This window comes from Sminthopsis crassicaudata, chromosome 1, assembly GCF_048593235.1.
Source record: "Sminthopsis crassicaudata isolate SCR6 chromosome 1, ASM4859323v1, whole genome shotgun sequence".
NCBI classification, from domain to species: Eukaryota; Metazoa; Chordata; class Mammalia; order Dasyuromorphia; family Dasyuridae; genus Sminthopsis; species Sminthopsis crassicaudata.
Genome location: NC_133617.1, coordinates 317,930,832 through 317,944,529, shown reverse-complemented (window position 1 = coordinate 317,944,529; position 13,698 = coordinate 317,930,832). Strand labels below are relative to the sequence as shown.

Here is a 13,698-nt window from a genome sequence, read left to right as displayed (position 1 = left end):
TACACCACTAGTAAGTTGGCAGTTGGATTTGAGTGAAGATCATATTATTCTAAATCTGTTTTCCCCTCTCATTAGACTGTGAATTCCTTGAAGACGAAGATTTATTTTCCCCTTTTCTTTGCAACCACATTATTTAGCATAGTATCTGGCAATAACACACACTTAAATGTTTGTTAATTTTATATTTGACTGGGGAAAATGTAACAACCATTTAGGTAGTCAAAATGTTAATTTATAGAATTGGATGTTCTAAGACTTATAAATATTCATATATGTTCTGTAAGTGGTATGTTCACATCTTGTTACTGATATTGAATTCATCATTTATTGCATATTGCTGTCATTAGTCCATAACATTTTTTAAAATAAATAGAATACAATGATTAAGAGTGAATCAAAATGATTCATTTTGAGCAAGTGTTTTCTTTTTTTTTAAAATTTCTTTTTTTTTATTAAGACTTTTTATTTATAAAATATATGCATGGATAATTTGCAACATTAACTCGTTTTTTTCCTGATGCAGTTGGGGTTAAGTGTCTGAGGTTATATTTGAACTCAGGTCCTCCTAACTTCAGGGCTAGTGCTCTATCCACTGTGCCACCTAGCTGTCTCAACATTAATCTTGTGTTCCAAAATTTTGTGCTCCAAAAGTTTTATTTTTTCCCATCCCTTTCTCTACATGGTAAATAATCCAATATATGTTAAACATGTGCAATTCTTATATATATATATATATATATATATATATATATATATATATATATATATATATATATACACACAAGAAAAATCAGCTCAAAAAGGAAAAAAAATGAGAAAGAAAACAAAATGCAAGCAAACTACAACAAAACGTGGAAATACTATGTTGTAATTCTTCCTCAGTCCTCACGGGCAGATGACTCTCTCCATCACACAACCATTGGAACTGACCTGAATCAACTTGCTGTTGAAAAGAGCCATATTCACCAGAATTGATCATCATATAATCTTGCTATTGCTTTGTACAAAACACATATATTTCAATTTGTATTTAGACAAAATTAGTTCTTTCTCTGCATATGGCTAACATTTTTCATCATAAGTCCTTCACAGTAGTCAAGGATCATTGTATTGCTGAGAATACCAAAATCATTCACAGCTGATCATCCCTAATTGCTATTACTTTGTACACAGAACATTTCACTTGAGCAAGTATTTTCAAGGTAGTTGTTATTTCATTTTAAAACTTTCTCATTCTTGCTATAACCTTTCCCATTATCTAGTGAATTCTGCGAAACCTTAATAGATATGACAAATTTATTGAGAGCAAATCAAAAATTTTTTATATTTTTTTTTTCAGTTTACTGGCACAGTGATTAAAACAGGGTGGGAAGGTTGGAATACATATTCCTGAGTTGAAACCAGCTTCAGACATTTACTATCTATATGATTCTGGGCAAATCACTTAACTCTGTTTATCTCAGTTTCACCCCCCCCCCCCCAGAGAATGAGCTAGAGAAGGAAATGGATCCAATATATTTATCAAGAAAACCCCAAAATGGGACCACAAAGAGTCAGATGACTGAACAATGACTCAACAAATGCTGCTCCATGAGAAATCAAAAAAATGTTGCTTTGAAAACAAGATTTTGATGTGATATTTTAATGCAACTTGTCCTTTTTTGCTAATCTAGTCCTTTAATTAAGCCTGACCTCTTTGATTGCTTGGTTTTCTTTTCTCCCTCATGCTGTCAAATGGGAAAAGAAAATTCAGGTTATTTCTTCTCTAAGAGAAAGGAGACAATATCCATGCTCCTCACAGTAGACAAGCCAAGATCAACTTCTGTAGTGACTCTGGCACTAAGGAATGAATACTCTTTCCCCACTCAAGTTTTCAGTAATTGTAAGCAGCTTAAAGTGTTGAAGGAGGTCTGAAAAAGATTGAGTTCTTGTGATTTATTATTTTGTCATATAAACACTGAATTGAATGTACAAAGAGGTATGTTCTAGTCTTGACTTTAAATCACAAATGATGCTATCACAGGCAAGATGGAAACTTCACAGGGTCATTTGGCCTCAACTATAAGATTAAGATACTAAAGAAGGTGATCTTTTAGGTCACTTCAAGCTTAAATACTACGTGGTATAACAGCATGGAGTATTTTTAAATTTGAAATATGTATTATTTGACATTCTATTTTGTATATATATATATATATATATATATATATATATATATATATATATATATATATATATATATATATATATATATATATATATATATAAAACAGTACCTGACATATAGTAGTTATCTAACAAATATTTGTTGTCTGATTGTTTTTATTTGTTTTTTGCTCTTTTGCAAATATCAGTAAGGAAAATCCTGAGAGACAGTGTTCCCTGAATGAAGATGGAGGAGGTACTATTAGTTATTTCAATACTTTGAAAATGCTTGTCAAGTCTTGATAACATGGCTAATCACACTTCCACTTGGATAATTTAAATATATTATATTTATTGTGATAATGTTAAAAATGTATTTTATTATCTTGTATGTTTTAGCCTGTCAATAAACATTTATTGTTTACTGTGTGTCAGGAATTATGTTAAGCTGATAATACAAAAAAAGGCAAAAGGCCATCACTACCCTCAAAGATAATCTTTTGAGTTAAATAAACATATAAAAAAGAAGTTATAAAGTAGGTCCTTGGTAGGAAATACATGGGGTGTGATAAAGCCTAGAAGAATGCAACCTGATGGGAAATGATGAAGAAATTTTTCTGAAAGCCATCCTTATGTGGAGGCAGTCACCATTGTCTTTCCTCCATTTTCTCCATTCAGAGGGATAAAGGGGCCCCAGGATTAGGGATCTTGAAGAGATGGTATATGTGCTTCAGAGCTGATGTGAACTTGCAGGAAAATGAGATTCTTTGGAGCAGTGATGAAGTCCAGAAGAAGAAACCTCTCTATATAATTTAAAACAAAATGTATTTTAAAATAAAGTAAAAGTAAAACTAAAATGCTGAACAATGAATGTTAAATTTTGTTTTACATGTAAATATAGAAAAAATAGGACTATTATTCCAAGAATATAAGTAAATGCTTAGATAAATATAAGGAGCATAAAATTTTTGAAGAAAAATACACTCACAGTAACACACACACATTGTCTCAATATCCTTATTAATAAAATTATATTTATGTGAAGGAAAACTCTTGGTAATATCACAAAATCCAAATTTAAGAAGGATTTCAGGAACTTTCTGTTTAATATTATAGATAGATAGATAGATAGATAGACAGACAGACAGATAGACAGACAAATATAATATCATTAAAGCCGATAGTCTCAGCCAAAATGTGGTGAGCACAGAAATTTCTGGGATATATAGGAAAGCAATACCCCAAGTAAATAACATATGAAGCAGAGTAGTATCCAAAATTATTGATAATGGATCAGCATTTAGCATGTATAACAAGTCCAATGTTAGCAGTAGTTGTTTAATGACATGAATAGAATACAACTGAAGTTAGAAGCATAAATATTCTACTAATACACCCTGGGCAGACATGACATCAACTTTTGTACCTCATTATACATATTCCCTACATGTGTTCCTTTTCCTTTGAGTTGTACAGGTGTATCTGCCATTCCCACTGATGCTTTAATTATTTCTGGGAAAAGTAAAATCCATGTATATGGGAAAATGCTTTGTTGCTGCTTTTCTAAAATTACCACTTCCTTTAATGTCTTTGCTTTCCATTACTTATGTTTTCTAGCTGACAAAATTAATTTCATTGGTGGAGGTTTGTGAGCCATAGAATTAAAGTAATATGAATTTGGAGTAACCATTCCTAAGGGATTTACACTGTAGATTAGGAGGAAATTCTCTCAGGCATTATATCAAAATGTAGTGTCTAGAACTGAACACAGTACTTTAGATGTGATCTAACCTTAAAGCATATAAAAAGCTGTTCTTTTTATTCCAAAAATCTATGCCTCTTTTCAAATTTTCTAGGTTGTTACATCAAAGTATCAACTAAAAATGGGGATGTAGTCTACTAAAATCCCTAGATTTATTTCAAATACCATCTAACCATGGCTCTTTCAATTATACTTGTGAAATTGATTTTTTGAACGAATTTATCTGTATTAAGTTTCTTCATTTTAGATCTGACTCAGTTTTCTCTTAGACTGTTAAGATACTCGCAAATCTCAACTTTACCATTTGATGTATCATCTATTCTTTCCAATTTTGTGTCATTTGGAAATTTGATAAGCATGCCATTTATGTCTTTAAATCAATGGGGTTTTTAAAAGGTTAAATAAGCCAGGATTAAACATGAACATGAAGGAAATAAGGTTATTCTGGCATGACCTATTTCTTAATGAAACTTTACTTAGCTTTTAAATTTTTCTTTCCTTTTTTCAATAATTTAATAATTCATGCAAGAGCTTCCCCAAATTCAAAGTGAAGGCTACTGCCTAATAGAATGCATATTCAATTATCTTCTTTTTAGTCCTACGGTGCCTCTCCAGTTTTCAAGCATCTTTCAGATATTACTGACAATGGTTCAACTACCATATCTGCCAGCTCTTAAAAGTATTCAAAGATGCATGTAAACTAGGTGATTTAAATTTTTAGTGGGAACTCACTAGCTAGGTGTATTCTTCAAATCCCTTTGCTTATGTGGATTTTCAACTTTCCTATTAGCTAAATTGATTGTGTCCTTTTCAGTCCTATTATCATTTTCCTTGTAAGTAAAATAAGAATCAAAAATTTTAATTTAAGCACATATACCTTCTTTTTTTTTTCATTGTTCCACACATATGAAGTAACAGTTCTACTTATTTTTTTAGTCTTGTCTTTCCTAAATATAATAATGTAATAATTACCTTGTCCTTATTCCCTAAGGAGACATCTTTTTATCTGAACAAGGATCCCTTTGGGTATACCTGGCAAGAAAATGATAATCTGTCCTTTGTTCATAGACCTGCAGTGCCAGAGCCTAATTCCTTTTGAGGTAGTCTACCCCACTTTTGAATAGTAGGAGTTGATATGAAGCTTAAATCTTTTTCTTTCAAACTTTCATCAATACTGCTTCTAGTTTTACTTTTAGACACCAAACAGAGCAAATTTCATTCTTATTTCAAATAATAGCCACTCAAATAGTAAGACAAAATTATGATGTATCCTATCAGTCTTTTAAAGATGCCAAACAATCCATGCAGCATCAATTTTAAAATTAATCTTTTCTTACTTATTTTCTGAAGGACTTTCTTCAGTTTATCAATGACTTACCTAAATTTTTATGTATGTACAGAACTTAACATGATATTTCTGATAAATGAGATTCAGATTTCTTTTAGGAGACTAGCACAAAGCTACATAAAGGTAATAGAGAGCACTGTAAGAAATCCATAAAAGCAGAAAAAGGACTTAAAAAAGAAATTTTGAGGATTTGTTAATGTCTTTCCTTTGTCAGATCTTGGACTCTAAGTCTGAAGTCATTCTATGAAAGTGTGTCCCTCGTATTTGTGAAGGGTTCTTTTATGGCAATTGTTCTTATTATGGTAAATATGTTTCTAAAAGGTAATTAAGAGTGGTTGGTTAACTGATATAAAAAGGCAATCAAGAACACAAGTTGTAGTATTAGAAAATTACCTGTAACCCTCACTATTACCTGGATCCTTGGGAGGATCCCTGAGAGGAGAAATAGTCAGCCTGTCCTTCAGGGTCCCAATCCATCTGTAATAGTGGTAACTAAGGTGATGGAGCTAGAATTTATGATACGCATGTATAAAAGGGGAAAAAAAATCATCATTTAGAAGATAAAGTAAGATTTGTGTGCATACTCCTTTGAGTTTTAATCAGGAAAACTATCGTTTTGAATATGTCTGTCTTTATCATCAAATATGAATCTAGAAAAAAGGTGGTTTATTCCCCAAAATGTCTCTGACTCTCCTATAATTAAGAATTCCCATTTCTAGAAGAAAAGCAAAGTTTACTAACCTATAATTTCATTTTATTTTTGGCTTTTAGTGGTATAATCTCTAAGAAAGGGGAAAAGGCTTCCCAAACCAGAGAAAATAAAATGTCTCAGGAGCACTATTGAATTTTTTCCCTTTCCAACCCCTTAATAAAACTCTTTCATTGCTCTGCCAAGTTCTGCTGAATGAATCAGAGATAAATCAAAAAACTTGCAATGTAGCAAAAGTAAAGAACTCTGTTTCTCCATAAATTAAGTGTGTTTCACTGAAGATGGGTTTCCTCCTATCAAATAATTTTCCTTCAGACACAGGATTGTGAAAAGTGAGATGCCTTAACAGATTTGAAATTTATTAGGATCTTTTAACTTATAGCTTAGTGGTTCAGATTTTTTTTTTCCTGTTTAGAATTATTGTAGTAAATTGTAGTGGTAATTATCTGATTGTCAAATAAATGGGTGCCAAGTGACAAAGTATTTCTCTAGTTTCCAGAGTTTTCTAAATTTGGTTACAGTTCAAATAACATAAAAACCAAGTAATTGTACTGAATCAAAGAATTAGATCTGGTCATCCTGTAAAATCATTTTGAGCCAAAATAATAAGCAGGACTATAGAAGAAAACAAAGCATATAAACACATTTAAAAATCCTTTTTGAATCTTACTTGATTTCTAATTTCAACAAAGAGTTGTACCTTGGATATGTACCAGTGAATTATGTAGTAATCCTTTCCCCCTCCACATATTTCATTATACGCCAGTTCATCATTCATTTGAATTCACTGTTCCCTTTTAAAATCCAGTCTTACATTCCTTCTTCACCCAAATGTAAAAATTTATGTTTGTTTGTTTTAAATAAATCTCCTTTATTGAGCTAAATAGTGGAGGCTGAAGTGGTAAATGGGATAAAAAGATGGTCAAGTTGATAGGGTGCTGGTCCTGACTTTAAATATAGATTCAAATACTTACTAATTAAGAACATGGGCAAACCCCTCCTCCCCCCCCCTTTTTTTTTGCTTCAGTTTCCTCAACTGTAAAGTGGGGTTAGCAGCACCTTCCTCTCAGGGTTGTGAAAATCAAATGAGATATTAGTATTTAGCACAGGGCTTAAACACAATTTTCTCTAAATAAATAAAAACTGCTATTACAATTAAAATGAGAGAAGTCAGTGCCATACTAATCAAATTGCCAAGAAATTACTTTATAGAATTAGAAAAAATAATAACAATATTCATCTAGAAGAACAAAAGCTCAAAAATTTCAAGGGAAGTAATGAAAAGAAAAAATTCAAAGGAAGGTGGCCTAGCTGTATCAGACCTAAAACTATATTATAATGTAACAGTAATCAAAGTCATTTGGAACTGGTTAAGAAAGAATAGTGGATCAGTGGAATAGGTTAAGTTCACAAGACACAATAGTCAACAAGTATAGTAATCTTATATTTGATAAACCTAAAGATTTCAGATTCTGGAATAAGAACTCACTACAAAACTGGAAAATAGTATGGCAGAAACTAGACATTGGATAAAACCTAACAGCTATACCAAGATAAGCTCGAAATGGGTCCATGATTTAGACATAAAGGCAATACTGTAAGCAAATTAGGAGGACAAAGATTTCCTACCTCTCCGATGTATGGAGAAAGAGGAATTTATGGCCAAAGAAGAACTAGAGAACATTAGGAAATGCAAAATGGATAATTTTAATTATGTTAAATTTAAAAAGTATTTGCACAAACAAAACCAATGTAGTCAAGATCAGAAGGGAAGCAGAAAGAAGGGGAATTTTTTTTTTTACAACCAATTAATTTCTAAAATATATTGAGAACTGTCTCAAATTTATCAGAATACAAATCATTTCTCAATGATAAATGGACAAAGGATATGAACAGAAAAAATTCAGAGAAAAAAATAAAGCCATTCATAGTCATATGAAAAAATGCTTTAAATCATCACTGATTAGAGAATTGCAAATTTAGACAACTCTGAGGTACCATTTCATCCTCTCAGATTGTCTATAATGCCAGGAAAAGAAAACAATGTATTTCGGAAGAAATGTGGGAAAACTGGGAAACTAATACATTGTTGGTGACATTGTGAAATGTTCAACCATTCTGGAGAGCAATTTGGAACTATGCTCAAAGGGGTATAAAAACCCAACAGTGTCTTTAACTGGGTTTATATCCCAAAGAGATAATAAAAGAGGGGAAAAGATCCACATGTGTAAAAATGATTTGTAGCAACCCTTTTTGTGATGGCAAGGAACTGGAAATTGGAGTGGTGGCCCATCATTGGAGAATGACTGAATAAGCTATCATATCTGAATGTAATGGAATATGATTATTCTATAAAAATTGACAAGCAGACTGATTTGTTTTTTTTTTTTTAATTAAAGCTTTTTGTTTATAAAACATATGCATGGGTAATTTTTCAACACTGACTCTTGCAAAACTGCTGTTCCAAATTTTTCCCTCCTTCTACCCACACCCTCCCCTAGATGGCAGGTAGTCCAATACATGTTAAAATATATGTTAAATACAATATATGTATACATATTTATACAGTTATCTTGCTATACATGAAAAAGCAGATCTAGAAAGAAAAAAAACAACTGAGAAGGAAAACAAGATGCAAGCAACAAGAGAAAATGTGAAAATGCTATATATTGTGGTCCACACTCATTTCTTATAGTTCTCTCTCTGGGTGTAGATGGTTCTCTTCATCACTGAACAATTGAACCTGGTTTGAATCATCTCATTTTTGAGGAGAGCCACACACATCAGAATTGATCATCATATAGTCTTGTTGTTGTGTATAATAATCTCCTGGTTTCTGCTCATTTCACTTAGCTTCAGTTTATGTAAGTCTCCCCGGCCCATCTAACATCATCCTGCTGATCATTTGTAATAGAACAATAACATTCCATAACATTCATATACCATAAGTGGACATCCACTCAGTTTCTAGTTTCTTGCCACTACAAAAAGGGCTGCTGTTTGGATTATCAGGTGATAACTCAGGTTGTCTAAACAATTCTCTAGCTCAGAATTCACACTTTTGATTCAGGCCTTTGAAAGGAGTTTGTACCTTTGGACTTGGGGGGGGAGTTTACATGTTTAAAGGAGTTTGCTCCTTTAAGAGGAGCAAGTTCATTGGTTGAAGCATTTTCCCATAAGCCCCTGAGTTCTCACAGGCCCATTCTCTGCTAGGATAAAAGAGGAGAGCAATAGGGCAAGGAGAGTCTAGTCTGGTATTGACTTTAGACAGCAGTCTAGAAGGAGAGAGTCTGGATTGGGGAAGGACAAGAGCTGGAGGAGATTCAGAGCCAGGATTCAGGAAGAAGAGGATTTGAGATTCTACCTTCACTCTGGCTGGAGGCTCCAGAAGCTTCCCAAGAATCCTGCTCACAGAGGAAAAGATTTTACAAAAAAGAAACCGCCTCCCAGAGAAGGATTATAACTTAGAGAGGACAGGACCATTACATTTTGGCATCCAACGTGGGGCAAGGACTTATTCTGAGCCCTTCAGAGGAGCTAGCCCGGAACTTTACAATTTTGCCTGCACAGGGACTGACAAGTTCCTGATTCCAGTGGAAAAGCCTCTGATCCAGATTTCAGTGGAACAGTCTCTCTGACACAGAAGTGTGATTAACAAAGACATTTTGTTAAAGTGCTAAAGCAGAATTTCAGTGAAATGGAGCAAGTGCCTTGTTTTTGTTCAAGGAAAATGTTTAGAGAGCATTATCAAGGTTATGAAAAGCCAAGGATTGATTATAATTTTGGAGGAGATTACTGAACTTTTAAAAACTATACAAGGCCATATATCCTTGTTTTTCTCTGGAAAAAGAATTGGATCTAGATGAATGAGAATTAGTAGGAGAGCTACTAGGAGAACACTACTTCATACCTACAATTTAATCCAAATGGCTTTAAAAATTGATAGACTAAAGGAAAAGAGGGGGAGGATCCAACTAAACTAGGTGAAGAGGATGAATCAGATAACAATGGAGTTAAGTACAATTCTGAACAACAGGAGCATTTCCCATCTCCTCTCTCAATTAACCCTTCAGGGTGGAGCAAGAAGGAGGAGGGGAAGAGGCATAAACACAAACAGAATCACCTGTTAAGCCACCTATGACAAGATTAGAAAAAAGCATTGGTTAAAGCTAAGAGAGAAGGACAAGATATAAGCGATTTTATACATGCATATCCTGTGATTGAAGAGATTGATTCTGTAGGTCAAAAAAGGAGAAGATATACACCTTTAGATTTGAATAAAATTAAAGATTTGAAAAAAGGTTGTACCCTTTATGGAGCTACATCAGCTTATGTTAAAATGTTACTAGATGGTTTGTCTTATGAAGTCCTAACCCGGAATGATTGGAAATCCATAGCAAGGATTTGTTTAGAAACTGGACAAAATCTGTTGTGGCTTGTGGAGTTTCATGAATTATGTAAGATCCAAGTCAGACACAATTTGGAAACAGGAGTTAACACACAATTCACTTTTGAGCAATTAGCTGGTGAAGGTCAGTATGTAGAGAATTCAGAACAGATTAATTATACCATGACAGTGTTTGACTAAATTGCTAAGGCTGCAATAAAAGCTTGGGGTTCCCTCCCTGGACAGAAAAATTGGGCGGAGGCTTTCACTAAAATAGAGTAAGGTCCCAATGAACCTTTTGTGGATTTTGTGGGATGTCTGCAAACTGCTGTCAAAAGAACTATTGGAGAAAATACAGCTACAGAAATAATGACCAGACATCTGACTATGGAGAATGCCAATGAGGTTTACAAGAGAATTATATGGGGACTAGACAAAGATGCTTCTTTAGAGGAGATCATAAGATGCTGTGCTACAGTGGGAACAAATACTTTTTACACCCAGACTATGATGAACATGGAAAGACGGGTTCCTCTTGGCAAAGGACTTCTAGAGAAACTCGGCGATGTTTCCAATGTGAAAAAGTTGGACATCTAAGAGCTCAGTGTAGATATGGAGATAGAGTTAGAAAAAAGGGTGAGAGAAGATCTAAAACCCCATGTCCAAAATGTCACAAGCACTTCCACTGGGCCTCTGAATGTAGATTGCTCCAGGGAAATGAGAGGCGAAGCCCAGCTCCAAGATATCAATCAGAAGATAGGTGGGGCATGATGGCAACTGAGTTTACACCCAAAGACCCTTTAGAAGGTCAGGACTCTGATGTGATCTATCAGCCAAAAAGTAATCACATGGAAGGAAGGGATTATCTGATCAGTCAGCCAAAAGGCAATCAGATTGTAGAAATAGATTACACTTGGGGAGAATACAGGCCTTTTAAAACAACAGGGAAATGTCCAGTGCAAACAGCTCCAATGTAATTGCCAGATGATGAAAAGAGATTTAGAAAGTGGTAAATATAAGGAAATTAGATAGGTTAACTGCCTGGGAGAGAGGGTTTGCTTATATTTTAACAGATAGAAGGAAACAGATGAAGAAGGAAACAGATGGGTGGCAACAAGCACCTGGAGAGAGAAAAAGAGAAAAACATCAAAACAAAGGAGAAGATCTAAAAACATCTGTCACTGAAAGAGCATGGCTAATAAGAAGACTGTTAAAGAACTTTAAAATCAGCAGGAGTCAATGGATTTCCTAAAACAAGATGAGACTATTGGAGGACTTCAAAACTTGCAGGAATTATTGGATTTTTGGCACATGAACTAATGGACAATGGACATGTATTAATTCTCAATTTATGAGTATTTGATCATGTTATTTGTTATATACTTCTAGCATGTGTTATGTTACTATGTGTTTATGTAATTTATGTAATTATGTGCAATACCTCGCATATTGATGGATTTATGTTTCAGGGCTGTGATCACCCTATGTTCTAAATCAAAAGAAAGGGGGAGATGTTAGGATTACAAGGTGATAACTCAGGTTGTCTAAACAATTCTCTAGCTCAGAATTCACACTTTTGGTTCAGGCCTTTGAAAGAAATTTGCACTTTTGGACTTCTGGGGGGGAGTTTATATGTTTAAAAGAGTTTGCACCTTTAAGAGGAGCAAGTTCATTGGTTGAAGTATTTTCTCACAAGCCCCTGAGTTCTCACATGCTCATTCTCTGCTAGGATAAAAGAGGAGGGCAGTAGGGAAAGGAGAGCCTAGTCTGGGATTGAGTTTAGACAGTAGTCTGGAAGGAAAGAGTCTGGATTGGGGAAGAAAAGAGCTGGAGGAGATTCAGAGCCAGGATTCAGGAAGAAGAGGATTTGAGATTCTACCTTCACTCTGGCTAGAGGCTCCAGAAGCTTCCCAAGAAACCTGCTTACAGAGGAAAAGATTTTACAGAAAAGAGATCTCCTCCCAGAGAAGGATTATAACTTAGAGACGACATGACCTTTACATTTTGGCATCCAACGTGGGGCAAGGACTTATTCTGAGCCCTTCAGAGGAGCTAGCCCGGAACTTTACAGGCTGCCACAAACATTTTTGCATATGTGAGTCCCTTTCCCTCCTTTAAAATCTCTGTCCAACAGAAACATTGCTGGGTCAAAGAGTATGCACAGTTTGATAACTTTCCAAACGAGCAGACTGATTTCAGAGGAACTTGGAAAGACTGACATGAACCGATGCTAAGTGAAATAAGCAGAACCAAGAGAGCATACATAGTAACAAAAAGATTATGTGATGATCAACTGTGATGAACTTGGTTCTTTTCAACAATGAGGAGATATAAGGCAATTCCAAAAGACTAATCTAAAGAGAGTAATTTAGAGACCGAATGTATATCAAAACATACTATTTCACCTTTTATTATTTGCTTGATTTTTTCTTGTTTTTTTTTCCTTTTTTAATTTTAATTTTAATTTTCTTGCACAGTTTGATGAATATGGAAATATGTTGAGTAGAATTGCATGTTTAACCTATATTTGATTGTTTGCTGTCTTGAGGACAGGGAAGGGAGGAAGAGAGGGATAAAAACTTAAAACAAAGGTGAATGTTGAAAGTTATCTTTATATGTACTTGGAAAAATGAAATACTATTAAAATAAAGAGAGGGGAGAGGGAGGGAAGGAAGGAGAGAGGGGGGGATCATATAATCCTTTGATAAAAGAGAAATTTCATTTTTCTATGTAACCAAATTTTGGAAGGGAGAGTAATGAGATAGGGCAAACTCTTACGACTATAGAAACCTTATTCATCACTTATTTCTATTAACTTGATAGTAACTTCAGAACATAAGAAGAAATCCTGATTCAATAAAAATTCCCTGATACTCACTGGGGCTATTAGTACAAGTGATATTGGGGTCTACAGATAGATTTCAGAAGGTCAATGAAATTGGATGGGGAAATTATATGTTTATTTTCATTACCCTCTATCTGAAATTTACTATTTCCTACTGGGAATGTAGACTATTGTACAACTTAGAATAACCTCAGATTGTCAAAGGAATTCACAGTGTCAACAACAAGAACAACAAAAAGGTTGTGAACCCAAATAAATTTGGAACTACTAAGATTATCCAGTCATTTGGGCTACTTTGGGAGCAGCATATCTGGGTCATTATATATATTTACAGCTCTGCCACTTCTAGGAAGTAGGTAAATATAACCTTGGACAGTTCACTGAAACTCTCTAGACTTAGTTTCCTCATTGGTAAAATGAAAAAATTTGACGAAATGTCCTATAAGATCCTAGAAAGCTCTCAATCTTTAATTCTTTTCAATTCTCTTACATACTTGACTTC

General features: G+C 34.0%; 1 protein-coding gene and 1 long non-coding RNA gene across 4 annotated transcripts in view; one reads left to right on the top strand and one right to left on the bottom strand.

Annotated features, from left to right (window-relative positions):
• The window catches only part of LOC141549493 (uncharacterized), a 33,169-nt gene extending 30,600 nt beyond the window's left edge, over window positions 1-2,569 (top strand). For both annotated transcript variants that reach the window (XR_012484370.1, XR_012484369.1), the window contains exon 4: window positions 2,355-2,569. This is a non-coding gene — a long non-coding RNA (uncharacterized LOC141549493). The remainder of the gene's footprint in view (window positions 1-2,354) is intronic.
• Window positions 1-13,698, bottom strand: part of CDH12 (cadherin 12) — a 1,341,561-nt gene that overhangs the window by 1,049,813 nt on the left and 278,050 nt on the right. The gene's annotated exons all lie outside the window — the stretch shown is intronic.